We start from the raw sequence: 14,674 nt of genomic DNA, 5'->3' as shown, positions 1-14,674 counted from the left end.
AATTTACTTATGGATCTGCAGGGTCAATGACAAATAAGTGATTCGAAGGGTGAAATGTAGTAAATAATGCTGGAATTTATAAATTTAGAAGTAATGGATTTTCTACTCATCTAGGAAAAAAAAGAAATAATATACACATCAATTCATGCTAAAAGTCAACAGTTAAAAGAGGGAAGGTAATGTGCTGAGGAGATCAATGATTTAAGTTATAGATTTTAGTGTTTATTGGTATTTCATCCAAACTTAGCAGTCATATAATGATTCCCCCAGCCATTTTTATTAAAAAAAATTCTAACCAAGTCTCTTATTTTAGTACTGTCCCTACATAACAATGTATGATAGTTAGGCACATGGATTTGGAAATATCACCAATTTTATTGTCCAATTATATCAAAATTCAGTAGATGGAAGCCAATGAAACACCTAGCTACTCTCATGAAAATAATCTATTGAAATAGTTATATGATTTAAAAAAGGATATTTGATAGATTTAGAATATCAACACATATCCTTAAAAGTCAGAGTAATTACTACTCATGCTTGAAGCAATTTTAAATATTATCTTTTTATTAAGTACAAGAGATGATAAAGAAGGATGAATCTGTAGCTTATCAGGAAACTTCTGCTTTCAAGGCAAAAAAACATCTAAAACAGGAAGAGAAAATATTAAAATAAAGAAAGAATAAATATTTATGTAAGCGATACTGAAGAAATACAGATAGTACTTATACTGAAAGTAAGTGAAAGAGTTTATAATTTCTACTAAACTGAACATAGGAAAAGTAATTACTTGATGGTCAGTTTTAATAACACATTTTAAAAAGAACCTTGGCCTGTCATGGCAAAAGGACAGCCTGAATTACAGCAGTATTTCACTGCTGCAGTATAAATTTGTTTTCTTCGGAAGTGAAATTTTTCAGCAGAGAGTTGAAGAAAGAGAAAAAAGAAAGTCTCCTGAGATAAGAAAATAAATGGAGTAGATTTGAAACCTTAGTGAAAGCTTTTGCTTTAATGTTAATCTGTGCTACAATGATAAGGATATTGGCAAGGACACAAACTTTGCTTTTTATATTTAAGAGTTATACCATGTTGTGTGTTTATTTGAAAAAGGCCAAATGGGCACTTCCATCCATTCCTTCTCTGAGACTGCTAAGGTGAAAGGAAGTATTTTGACTAGATAAGATGGAAGAAGATGAGAAAATTCCTGGACCTCACTTTCATTCCAGGGCCTATCCTTTTATTCCATACTGTCAAATGAAAGAAGCTTTCCCCAGAATAAAAAGGTAATTAATTTGAAAGAAAGGCCCTTTCTTTCAATGTTTAGAAAATTTCTTAAATGTTAAGAATTAATTCAGTATCAGTGAGATATTACCTGTTGCTTTTTTGTGTTAAGAAATCATTGGAACAGCTTTCTTCACTTCTAGAGAAGCAGGCAACAAATGGAAAAACAAAAACCACCATGTGCTCATGCTAATCCTCCCATAAATTCACCCACATTGATTACAAAGATATCACCATCCCAGTCAAAGTCAGTAGATCGGCCTGTATATGTGGATGGTGGGAAAAAACTGAATGTTTTCTCTTTAAGAAAGAGTTAAAACCTAAGCCAAGAGAATGCACTGGTCATAGCAAACATCCTCTTCCAACAACACTAGAGATGACTCTACACATGGAAATCACCAGATGGTCAATACTGAAATCAGATTGATTATATGTTTTGCAACTGGAGATGGAGAAGCTCTATACAGTTAGCAAAAATAAGACCTGGAGCTGACTGTGGCTCAGATCATGAGCTCATTACTGAAAAATTCAGAATTAAATTGAAGAAAGTAGGGAAAACCACTAGGCCATTTGGGTATGACCTAAATCAAATCCCTTATGGTTACACAGTAGAGGTGACAAATGCATTCAAGGGATTAGATTTGATAGAGTGCCTGAAGAACTATGGACAGAGGTTCATAACGTTGTATAGGAGGTGGTGACCAAAACCATCCCCAAGAAAAAGAAAAGCAAGAAGGAAAAGTGGTTGTCTGAGCAGGCCTTACAAATAGCTGAGAAAAGAAGAGAAATGAAAGGCAAAGGATAAAGGGAAAGATATACCCATCTGAATGCAGAGATCCCAAGAATAGCAAGGAGACATAGAACGTCTTCTTAAGTGAGCAATACAAAGAAACAGAGGAAAACAATACAATGGGAAAGACTGAGGATTCCTTTAATAAAATTGGAGATACCAAGGGAATATTTCATGCAAAGATGGGCACAATAAAGGACAGAAAAAGCAAAGATTTAACAGAAGCAGAAAAGATTAAAAAGAGGTGTCAAGAATACACAGAATTACACAAAAAGAACATAATGACCCAGGTAAGCATAATGGTGTAACTCCTCACCTAGAGTCAGATACTCTAGAGCATGAAGTCAAGTGGGCCTTAGGAAGCTTTACTATGAACAAAGCTAGTGGAGGTGACAGAATTCCAGCTGAGCTATTTCTAATACTAAAAGTTAATGCAGTTAAAGTGATGCACTCAATATGCTAGCAAATTTGGAAAACTCAGTAGTGGGTATAGGACTGGAAAAGGTCAGCTGCCATTCCAATGCCAAAGAATTCTCAAACTACCACACAATTCCACACATTTCACATGCTAGCAAGGTAATGCTCAAAATCCTTCAAGCTAGGCTTCAATTGTATGTGAACCATGAACCTCCAGTTGTACAAGCTGGATTTAGAAAAGGCAGAGGAAGCAGATATCAAATTGTGAATATTTGTTGGATCATAGATAAAGCAAGGTAATTCCAAAAATTATCTACTGCTACTTCATTGACTATAAAAAAAGCCTTTGACTGTGTGTATCATGGCAAAATGTGGAAAATTCCTAAAGAGATGGGAATACCAGAGCACCTTAGATGTCTCCTGAGAAACCTGTATGCAGGAGAAGAAGCAATAGTTAGAACAGAAAATGGAACAATGGACTGGTTGGAAATTGGGAAAGAAGTACATCAAGGCCATATATTGTCACCTTGCATGTGTTCTATGCGGAGCACATCATGCAAAATGCCAGGCTGGATGAACCACATGTTGGAATCAAGATTGTTGGGAGAAATATCAACAACCTCAGATACACAGATGATACTACTCTAATGGCAGAAAGTGAAGAAGAATTAAAGAGCCTCTTGATGAGGGTGAAAGACAAGAGTGTAAAAGCTGGCTTAAAACTCAACATTCATAAAACTAAAATCATAGCATCTAGTCCCATCACTTCATGGCAAATAGATGAGGAAAAAGTAGAAAAAGTGATAGATTTTATTTTCTTGGGCTCCCAAATCTCTTTGGATGGTGACTGTAGCCATGAAATTAAAAGACATTTGCTCCTTGAAAGAAAAGAAAGAAAGAAGAATGAAAAATGAAAGAAATGAATAATCTAGACAGTGTGTTAAAAAGCAGAGGCGTCACTTTGCTGACAAAGGTCCCTATAAGCAAAGCTATGTTTCTTTCCAATAGTCATGCATGTGAGAATTGGACTATAAAAGAGGCTGAGCACTGAAGAAGTGTTACTTTTGAATTGCAGTGCTGGAGAAGACTCTTCAGAGTCCCTTGGACAACAAGGAGATCAAACCAGTCAATCCTAAAGGAAATTGACCCTGAATGTTCATTGGAAGGACTGATGTTGACACTGAAGCTCCAATATACTTTGGCTATCTGATGGGAAGAGCTGACTCATTGGAAAAGTACCTGATCCTGGGATAGATTGAGGGCAAGAGGAGAATGGAGCAGCAGCAGATGAAAACATTACATAGCATCACTGACTCAATGGACACGTTTCTGAGGAAATTCTGGAAGAGAGTGAAGAATGGGGAAGCCTGGGCATGCTTTAGTCCATGGGGTTGCAAAGTGTCATACGTGACTTAGTGACTGAATGATGAACACAAGAGAAAACCTAATACATGGAAGCAATCTAAGTGTCTAGTGTCTACTCTGTGAAGATACACACACACACACACACACACACACACACACGAGTGTTACTTAACCATAGAAAAGAATGAAATAATGTCATCTGTAGCAACATGAATGGACTTAGAGGTTAGCATATAAATGAAGTCAGCAAAGACAGACACCATATATTATTTATACACGGAATCTAAGAAAAATGATACAAATGAACTTATTTATAATCAGAAACAGATGCACAGACATAGAAAACAAACTTATGGTTACCAAAGGGAAAAAGTAGAGGAAGAATACATTAGGAGTTTGGGATTAACAGATACACATATATGAAATAAATAAACAACAAGGTCCTGTTGTATAAGATGGGAAATATATTTGATATCTCAAAATAACCTATAATGGAAAAGAATCTGAAAAATAATATATATATGTGTGTGTGTGTGTGTGTATGTGTGTGTATATATATGTGTGTGTGTGTCTGTATGTGTATAAATGCTGGGAAAGATTAAAGGCAAAAGGAGAAGAGGGCGGAAGAGTTTGAAATGGTTAAGCAGCATCACTGACTCAATGGAAATGAATTTAAGCAAACTTTGGGACATAGCGAAGTTCAGGAAGCCTGGCATGCTGCAGTCCATGGAGTTACAAAGACTCAGACATGACTTAGCGACAGAACAAAAACATGACTGAATCACTGCTGTACACCAGAAACTAGCATAAATTAACTATACTCTTTAAATTAACTATACTTCAATTTAAAATAGAAGACCAAGGTAAAACAAACACTTCAGGCTGAGGGCTTTATTCCCACAATAATGTCCCAAAGATAGAATGTAGCGGTCTACAGTTATGATCAACTTTCCATCCCTGCCCACATGTAACGTGCTAATTTACATCCTCCTCCAAAAGAACAATTTGAGAGATGAGCCCCTTCTTGAGTTGTGTTTAAGTTCCATCACTCATGCACACCTTTATAGGAATTGCTTCCTGACAAGTTATAGGTGTGTATGCCTATGAAAGATTCTGGTGGGAGAAGGAGTGGTAGTTTCTGCAGAATCTGGTTTTCTTGGTACATGTCATGACAGCAATATAAACAGAACCTACTCAGCACTGTTTCTAAAGACTCTATCAAATCCACCATTGTTGATTTTACAGTTTTCAATTTTTATCACTAGGTAAAGTTCAGCATATGTTACATCATGTGCATTTACCTAGATCGTTCTTTCTTAAACCATACATTTTTATAAAGCTTGAGATTTCTAGGAGGTAATATGATTTGTTTTATAAGAACAGGAAGCATCAATCTGGCTTTGCTAAGGAAATAGCTTTTGTTATCATATTTACGTATTTGCCAAGCTTTCCACTTGATTCAGCTTTTCTCTATTTATGTGACTTTTTTTTTTACAGGAATAATATTTGCTTTGCATGACTTGATATTTTTTATTTGAGCTGTGAGTTTATAACCATGCAATTTAATGCTTTGGACTTTTAAGAAAGAAATTTCAAAATAATGTCTAACCCTTACTCTGCTAGAATTCTAAGCTCAATGATTTTTCATGGAAGCTATTGATGCTGCAATTAAACAGAAGGAGCTTATAGTTTGCATAAACAACTTATTCTCATTTTATTTCAAAACAATACAGCATTAAAACTACTTTTTGGAAAATAAATTGAAAATATTGCACATATTTCATAGGTAGGTTGGAAAGGACCCATGAAATATTCCAGTTTGCACCCAGCCAGCTTTCACTATAACTCAGTATGCTGCTGCTGCTGCCGCTAAGTCGCTTCAGTCGTGTCCGACTCTGTGCGACCCCAGAAATGGCAGCCTACCAGGCTCCCGCATCCCTGGGATTCTCCAGGGAAGAACACTGGAGTGGGTTGCCATTTCCTTCTCCAATGCTTGAAAATGAAAAGTGAAAGTGAAGTCGCTCAGTCGTGTCTGACTCCTAGCGACCCCATGGACTGCAGCCTACCAGGCTCCTCCTTCCATGGGATTCTCCAGGCAAGAGTACTGGAGTGGGGTGCCATTGCCTTCTCTGATAACTCAGTATGACGGAACTACTATTGGGATTGAAAATAATTAAATAAGAGCAATATACATGGAAGAAGTCTACATTAAGAAGAGAAGAATAGACTAAGTGGGTGTTTTTAGTAGAGGGTAGGACAGAAGACAATTTTAAGGTGGGCCTTATACTCTAGATTGGAAAGAAGAAATACAAGGGCAAGAAAGAAACCTTTCTTCAGAGGCCAGGAAAGGACAGCTTCTCAAGGTACAAAAGTTACATCAAAATTTTAGATACCTTTTATGCAAGTTTCTCTTGAATTTTCAAGTTATAACTCAATTGGGGATGTTTTTCATTATATGTCCTTTTAATATTTCCAATGAAGAATGTGGGATTATGGATCTAAAAACAAAATTTCACTAATTTCCATTCTATAGCAACTCATCTTTCCTGGTGGCTGGAGTTAGAATGAGTGTGTATTAGTTGCTCAGTTGTGTCTGACTCTTTGTGACCCCATGGAAAGTAGCCCGCCAGGTTCCTCTGTTCATAGAATTCTCCAGGCAAGAATACTGGAGTGGGTAGCCCTTCAGCCTGAGGTATCCAGTCCCTTATCCAGGGGATCTTCCCAACCCAGGGATTGAATGCTAGCCTCCTGCATTGCAGGCACAATCTCCACCATCTGAGCCACCATGGAAGCCCCGTACACCTAAAATGAACTGCGATTAATTTTGAGTCTACTGGTTAAGACAAAAGGAATCCAATTGCTAAGCACATGACTGATGAGCCAAATTGCTTGTTCTTATTTGTGCTTTGCGTGTGGGGTGGGGGAGCATTTTTGGTACTGGTAATTACATTAACGTACAACTAATTATGGAATATTTTAAGTATGCTTCCTAGCTTTTTCAGCTGCCTCCTCACAATAATCATATATCTCATATACAACATGCAATTAAATAACTTGATGAAGGAAGAATTTATTCATATATTACGGATTCTTGTGCTCATTATATTTACTAGACTGGGAGGTTCTTGAAAGCAGATTTAATATTTTACTCATTTCAAATTCCTATCATTGAGTTTAGTTGGTACCTACTAGATCCTTCACAAATATTTAATGTCTGTTGAGAGAATAAATCAGTGAGAAAACAAATGGAGACTTAGGTATTTCAATGGAATATGTGCTACCATGTATTTGAAAATATTTTAATTATGATTTTAATCAGTTTTTTTTCATATTTTTCATATCAATATGCTTCAGTTCAGTTCAATTCAATCGCTCAGTCATGTCTGACTCTTTGTGACCCCATGAATTACAGCACGCCAGGCCACCCTGTCCATCACCAACTCACGGAGTTCACTCAGACTCACGTCCATCGAGTCGGTGATGCCATCCAGACATCTCATCCTCTGTCGTCCCCTTCTCCTCCTGCCCCCAATCCCTCCCAGCATCAGAGTCTTTTCCAATGAGTGAACTCTTCACATGACGTGGCCAAAGAACTGGAGTTTCAGCTTTAGCATCATTCCTTCCAAAGAAATCCCAGGGCTGATCTCCTTTAGAATGGACTGGTTGGATCTCCTTGCCATCCAAGGGACTCTTAAGAGTCTTCTCCAACACCACAGTTCTAATCAAATCAATAATGAGCATTTTCATACTCTCTTGATAGTTTTCTCGTGTCTTTTCTGAGTCAGTGCCCTCCTCACAGAGGTAATCTTGTCCATACTTGTTTTAATATGAATGAATGTGTTCGGGTCTCAGGTTACATGTTAGTGAATCCACAGTGTTCGCATTCCTATTTCTATCTGTTCCACTCGACATGCTTTTGTGACCTATCTGCACTGGCATTGTACCAGAACGTTGCTTGCCTGATTGCTATGTAGTACTGCATTATACTCACACATCACACTGTATTTATTCCCCCACTGAAAAGTACATGGAATTGTGTTTTTTTTTTGACTTGGATATGAAAAATAAAACTGCTATAAACATTTTTGCACAAAATGTTTTATGCACTTAAGCACGCTTTTTAGATATATTTTAAGAGTATAAATATAGAGTTAGAATAAATATATGTAAAAACAAATGAGAACTTGAGAAGCAGTTTTTCCAAGTGGTTTCATCATTTGTACTCTAACCAGAAATTTTTAAAAAATATTGTCGCTAAATATTTCATTCAGTAGTTGGAATTTGCAGTATGTTTTATTTTCAAGTAAAAATACTTTTATAGAATGCTACTTGTTCCTATAGCACAAAGCTGAACTCTGTATTTTCTTCGTCCTGACATTCCTCCAGTTCTGTATATTTCAACCCAGACTTATTTCCCAGACTGGTGAGTTAAGGGTCAGAAATAAAAACAATTTGCAATACTTAGTTTTGTCAATATAAATAGTACAAGAAATATTCTACTGTTGATTGAAAATATAAAAAGCTTATCCCGTGTTATGCATTCTAAATCTAAACACAGATGTTACTCTTTTGTCATATCACTTTTAAACACACATAATATAGAAGCTTTATAATATAGTTGTCAAACTTGACTGGAATTAGTTTAATTCACCAACCTCACAATACAAACATTGGATACAAACTTTTAAGACAAGAACTAGATAAACCAAAGCCTTCTGAAAGGGTGGCTATTTTATCAAACACTGAAGATATCCACACTTTGAAAATATCAGTATGTACCTTTCCAAAAAACTCAAAAAAAAAATCCTATATAGTCTGTAATAATATCTGTAGCAGAGAGAATAAACATTCTACTAAAACCCATGCTCACTGTCTCATTGTAAAAAGCTGTCAATGGAAGACAGCTGTGTATTCAGGGAGTGAAATCACATAATTTTCTACCAGGTGGTATTAAACATTATTTATTTTTTATCTCTGGTGTTGATGCAAAGCTTAAAAGTCAGCCCTAAACTAGTATGTAACGAATAACTAGGAATACATGGATAAATAAAATTCCTTTAAGTTCAATTATTAAAGTGGATTACATTAATTAATGTCATGGATACATTTTCCAGTCACTCCAGTCATGTCTAACTCTTTGCTTCTATATGGATTATAGACAGCCAGGATCCTCTGTCCTTGGGATCCTCCAGGCAAGAATACTGGAGTGGGTTGCCATGCCCTCCTCCAGGAGTTCTTCCTGATCCAGGGATAGAAACTGAATCTCCTGTATCTCCTTCATTGCAGGCAAATTCTTTAGCCACTGAGCCACCTGGGAAGCCCAATTAATGCCATACTTACTAATATATACTTGGTCTGTGTTTAGAGGATATCCGCCATTAATACATCACCAGATACATAATAGCTCAAGCATACTAGAATTTTTATGCTTGACCATTTACATAAGAATATTAACATAGCTGATAGAGGCTTGGCTTGCTACTACAAGATGCTAAAGGACATTCATGACTCTGGGGTCCCCATGACCCTTGTGTTTCCTGCATGTCATCAACGGAAGAGGAAAATGGAGTGTGGCCATTTGCTTCATAACATCCTGGACTGGAAATGCCATATGTAACACTACTTTATTATCAAGAACACAATCACATGGTCACATCCTACTCTACAATCAGAGAAGTATATATCTGGGTGCCCAGTAATAAGAAGAAGTAAATATTTTATGATTGGCTTGGAGTCACTGCAAAACTTATGTCTAATTCATCATCAACTTACACTGGTTTATACTCTATTGCGAGTCATGATATAGAAGGATTCCAGTGATTTTATTTTTATAAGTATCAGTTTTAAAACAAATCTGCTTTTATCTCCAGACTTTAACCAAAATAACTCAGTTGGGAGAGCATTAAAGAGGGTTTAGGCAACTGTTTTCCATTTCTTTGTGTTTCCCAGGTGGTGCTGGTTGTAGAAAACCTACTTGCCAATGCAGGAGATATAAGAGACATTGATTCATTCCTTAGGTCAGAGGGATTTCCTGGAGAAAGGCATGGCAACCCACTCCAGTATTCTTGCCTGGTGAATCCCAGGGACAGAGGAGTCAGTGGACTACAGTCCAAGGGGTTGCAAAGAGTCAGACACTACTGAAGCAACAGCACGACAGCAGAATAAGACCTATTTAATATAATTGATATAAGAAGTACATCACCCCCTTTTATTGTAGTTAAGCACTAGCAATTAAGAGTTTCTCAAAATCCCCTGTGTGGAAACTGTGTGTATCAGACACTACTATATGAATAATTTTATTGACTAAGATGTGGTCTATTGAACTTCTTGACCATCTGTGGAAACAGTTCAGTTCAGTCGCTGAGTCATGTCCGACTCTGTAACCCCAGGGATTGCAGTACGCCAGGCCTCCCTGTCAATCACCAACTCCTGGAGCCTACTCAAACTCTTATCCATTGCACCGGTGATGCCATTCAACCATCTCATCCTCTGTTGTCCCCTTCTCTTCCTGCCTTCAATCTTCCCCAGCATTGTGGTCTTTTGCAGTGAGTCAATTCTTCACATCAGATGGCCAAAGTATTGGAATTTCAGCTTCAACATCAGTCCTTCCAGTGAATATTCAGGACTGATTTCCTTTAGGATGGACTGGTTGGATATCCTTGCAATACAAGGGACTCTAGAGTCTTCTCCAACACCACAGTTCAAAAGCATCTGTTCTTCAGTGCTCAGCTTTCTTTATAGTCCAACTGTCACATCCATACATGACCACTGGAAAAACCATAGCCTTGACTAAATGGACCTTCGTTGGCAAAGTAATGTCTCTGCTTTTTAATGTGCTGTCTAGGTTGGTCATAACTTTCTTTCCAAGGAGTAAGCATCTTTTAATTTCATGGCTGCAGTCACCATCTGCAGTGATTTTGAAGTCCCAAAAAATAAAGTCTGTCACTGTTTCCCCTGTTTCCCCATCTATGGGCCATGAAGTGATGGGACCAGATGCCATGATCTTAGTTTTCTGGATGTTGAGCTTTAAGCCAACTTTTTCACTCTCCTCTTTTACTTTCATCAAGAGGCTCTTTTGTTCTTCTTCGCTTTCTGCCATGATGGTGGTGTCATCTGCATATCTGAGGTGATTGATATTTCTCCCGGCAATCTTGATTCCAGCTTGTGCTTCACCCAGCCCAGCGTTTCTCATGATGTACTCTGCATAGAAGTTAAATAAGCAGGGTGACAGTATACCACCTTGACATACTCCTTTCCCGATTTGGAACCAGTCTATTGTTCCATGTCCAGTTCTAACTGTTGCTTCCTGACCTGCATACAGATTTCTCAAGAGGAAGGTCAGGTGGTCTGGTATTCCCATTTCTTTTAGAATTTTCCACAGTTTATTGTGGTCCACACAGTCAAAGGCTTTGTCATAGTCAATTAAGCAGAAGTAGATATTTTTCTGGAACTCTCTTGCTTTTTCGATGATCCAATGGATGCTGGCAATTTGATCTTGTTCCTCTGCCTTTTCTAAATCCAGCTTGAACATCTGGAAGTTCATGGTTCATGTACTGTTGAAGCCTGGCTTGGATAATTTTGAGCATGACTTTACTACCATGTGAGAAGAGTGGAAGCAGGCACAGGGACTAATGAATGACATTAATGTGACTTGTTTGGAAATGTCCACTTTTAATTAAATAATAATTGTTTACATACCATAATACATTCTACATCTCAAATGTTCATATGGTGGGCATCAAGTGTTATATCCATGTTGAGTCTAATGATACTATTTTGGGGGTTTATACAGCCACATTTGTTATGGTCAGAAATCCAGTAAATTACTGTGTAAAACCAGGTAGAAAGCCAGAATATCTGGGTCTTATTTCCACCTCAACCACATGAAGACTAACTTTTTGGAATATTGACTTTGAAATATTATTCCAAAAATTTGAAAGAATACTTGAAGCTTCATAAGATTTTCTGCTAACCTAAATAATACAAATCATGTTTTATTGAATATTAAGATTTTTTAGCAATTTCCTCTATTTCAGTATAATTCAATTTTATGTTTTAAATGAGATTAAGATAGGCTTTCATTCACCCAAGAAATACTTACTTGCTATCAGATACCTGCCAGTCATGGTTTTAGGCATTAGGAAAACAGGAGTTTTCCAACAACCAAAGTTATAGCACTCAGAATTAAAAATATGAATCTTATAATAAAAGGCGTTATAAATATGACACTGGATAAGTTCTATTATATAATTGTGCTACCAAATTTATCCACTTTAAAAATGAGGGGTACCACTAACCATCCTAGTGGTGGTGGTGGTGGTTTAGTTGCTAAGTCATGTCTGTGACCCCATGGACTGTAGCCTGCCAGGCTCCTCTGTTTGTGGGATTCTTCAGGCAAGAATACTGGAGTGGGTTGCCATTTCCTTCTCCAGATCCATCCTAGTGCTTTTAGGCAAAATAGATAAAGTGAACTAGTGCAACACTGTTAATGAAATGTCCAACATATATGAAGAATAGTAATTGTCTTTACTAGAGAAACATTTATTGAGCACATACCCTGTGCTAAGCAACACATATCTGTCACAATAATTACTTCTCATCATAACCCTTTTATAATGGTATCTTCATTCCTATTTTAAAAATGGTTTAGTCACTAAAGTCACATCCCAGCTCTTATAACCCCATGGGCTGTAGCCCACCAGGCTCCTCTGTTCATGGGATTTCCCAAAGTAATAAAACTGGTGTGGGTTGCCAATTTCTTCTCCAGGGGATCTTCCCAACCCAGGGATTGAATCCATGTCTCATGCATTTCAGGCAGATTCCTTTACTTCTGAGCTACCAGGGAAGCCTCATTTCAGACATATGGAGACTATAATTCTTATGCATTTCAAGATAGCTATCAAATGCAGAACTTAGATTTAAATGTAGTTTTTTCTTTTTTTATGTGCAAACACTATATTCTTCTCATTTTACCATATTGTCTTCTTTCCTCTGTAGAGTGTAGAGAGCATTTAGTTGAGAAATACAGATTTTATTTGACATTAAGACAGCATATTTGAATATGTGATTTTATTACTGTATCTATTAAAATAATATGGAAAGTATCTATCTTGTTAGGTTATTCAGGATAAAAGTTTTTACTTACAGGCTTTCAAAAAAAAATCTCAGTACTTTGAACATATCATTCCATTGCTGTATGTCTACTTTTATTTTTCTGATGATACTTCAGCTGCTGATCTTTTAGAACTCCTTGTAAGTGAAGAGATGTTTTTCTTTAGCTGCTTTCAAAATTTTCACTTCATGGTTGCTTTCAATATTTTGGCTATGATGTATCTAGGATTAGAACTCACAGTGGAACACGGAGATAAATTCCGTGTTTATCCAATTCATGAATTCCAACTTGATCCTTGGATTAGGCCATAATTCATTCAAACTAGAGTATCTATAAGGCCAAACTTGGAGGTGAGGAAGCAGGGGTGGGGGAGAGCTCAAATATCAGACTCTCTCTGTTCTTAATAAGATTTAGTTAATTTTATTGAACCAATGCTCCTCCATTTTCTGTATGCATTAAGGAAAATTCTTTTAAAAAATAAACGATATTTTCATAATTTCCTCTAGTTAAATGGTTGTATGGTTTTGAAGAAGGCCTATCAAGTTGTTTATTCTTCCATTTCAGAAGTCCTGTCCCCTCTTGACTATATAAGGGAAATTAACACTGAAGCACAATTACTAGACCTTAGCAGAGGCAATATTTGACTTGCATCAGGAATTTTAGGTAGTATATTTAAACCCTGATATAATTTTGTTTGTTATTATGAAGGGAAATGAGTAAATCAATTGAGTTTTCATAACATTTAAACCTAAAGGACAGAAATAATGCCCAATTTGTTTTTGAATTTTAGTAACTAGTATTTAATAAATGTTTGACATTTTAAACACATATGTTACATTACTGTATGAATGTGGTGACTGTATAATAATTTTCCAATGTTTATTTCAATAGACTAAAATTTCATGAGAATAATAAATATGTATGTTTCACACACTTGTTAGAGTCTAAGGTCATAACTCAGTTCGTAGCATATATAGTCATCCTTCATTACCCCAGTGGGATTGGTTCCAGGATCTATGAGAACATCACAATCCATGGATACTCAAGTCCTTTGCAGTCAATGGTGTAGTACAATCATCCATTAATGAGTCCCATTCATTATTTCAACCAACTTTGGATTATGGTTGGTTAAATAAGCAATATAGAAGCTGTAGACATGGATGACTGATTGCAGTAGAAACACATGACCTCTCTGTTCCTTTTTTGAGTGATGAATGATGGAGGCCCAATGTGTAGTGTGACTTAGCAAGCCTCCAAGCCAGGACAGTCTTTTGAATTAAATTTTGTATGTTCAACAGAATGGCTGATCTAAAGTTAGGCATTAATTTTTGAAAAGCAATGCAAAAAGTTACTGTTAATAATGTCTGAAAACCATTTCTTGTTTAGGTGGATACTGCCAGACAGACTGTCAGAATGAATCGGTACAACTTCTAGTTCTCTGACCCAGTTGGAAGAAAAAGTGAAAAAGAAACAGTGCTGCTCTGATTCCTGAACCAGGGGTAGGTAAAGTGCCAGTTCTTGCTGGAAGCTGTGGAGACAATTTGTGAAAAGACATCTAAGAATATACCATAACTATAAAAAACTCTACTTTGTATCCAAGAAAGCAAAATGAGATTTTCTTTCTTTACTTCCAGCTGAGCCACCAGTAAGACTAACAGTAAAATAATAGATACCAAGGATGCCCCAAAATAAAATAAAGTGCTAGACGA

General features: G+C 36.7%; 1 long non-coding RNA gene across 27 annotated transcripts in view; it reads right to left on the bottom strand.

Annotated features, from left to right (window-relative positions):
• Positions 1-14,674, bottom strand: part of LOC147366670 (uncharacterized) — a 927,553-nt gene that overhangs the window by 324,871 nt on the left and 588,008 nt on the right. The window contains exon 4 of one of the 27 annotated variants that reach the window (XR_015168908.1): positions 13,832-14,493. The exons of the other annotated variants lie outside the window; for them this stretch is intronic. This is a non-coding gene — a long non-coding RNA (uncharacterized LOC147366670). Of the gene's footprint in view, positions 1-13,831; positions 14,494-14,674 lie in introns of those variants that run through there. 27 annotated transcript variants of the gene reach the window in all.

Source organism: Bos grunniens, chromosome 8, assembly GCF_055505025.1.
Source record: "Bos grunniens cultivar Pamir isolate PY7600 chromosome 8, Bosgru_T2T1.0, whole genome shotgun sequence".
Taxonomy (NCBI): domain Eukaryota; kingdom Metazoa; phylum Chordata; class Mammalia; order Artiodactyla; family Bovidae; genus Bos; species Bos grunniens.
The sequence above is the reverse complement of the archived record's forward strand: the minus strand, read 5'-3'. Positions and strand labels throughout refer to the sequence as shown.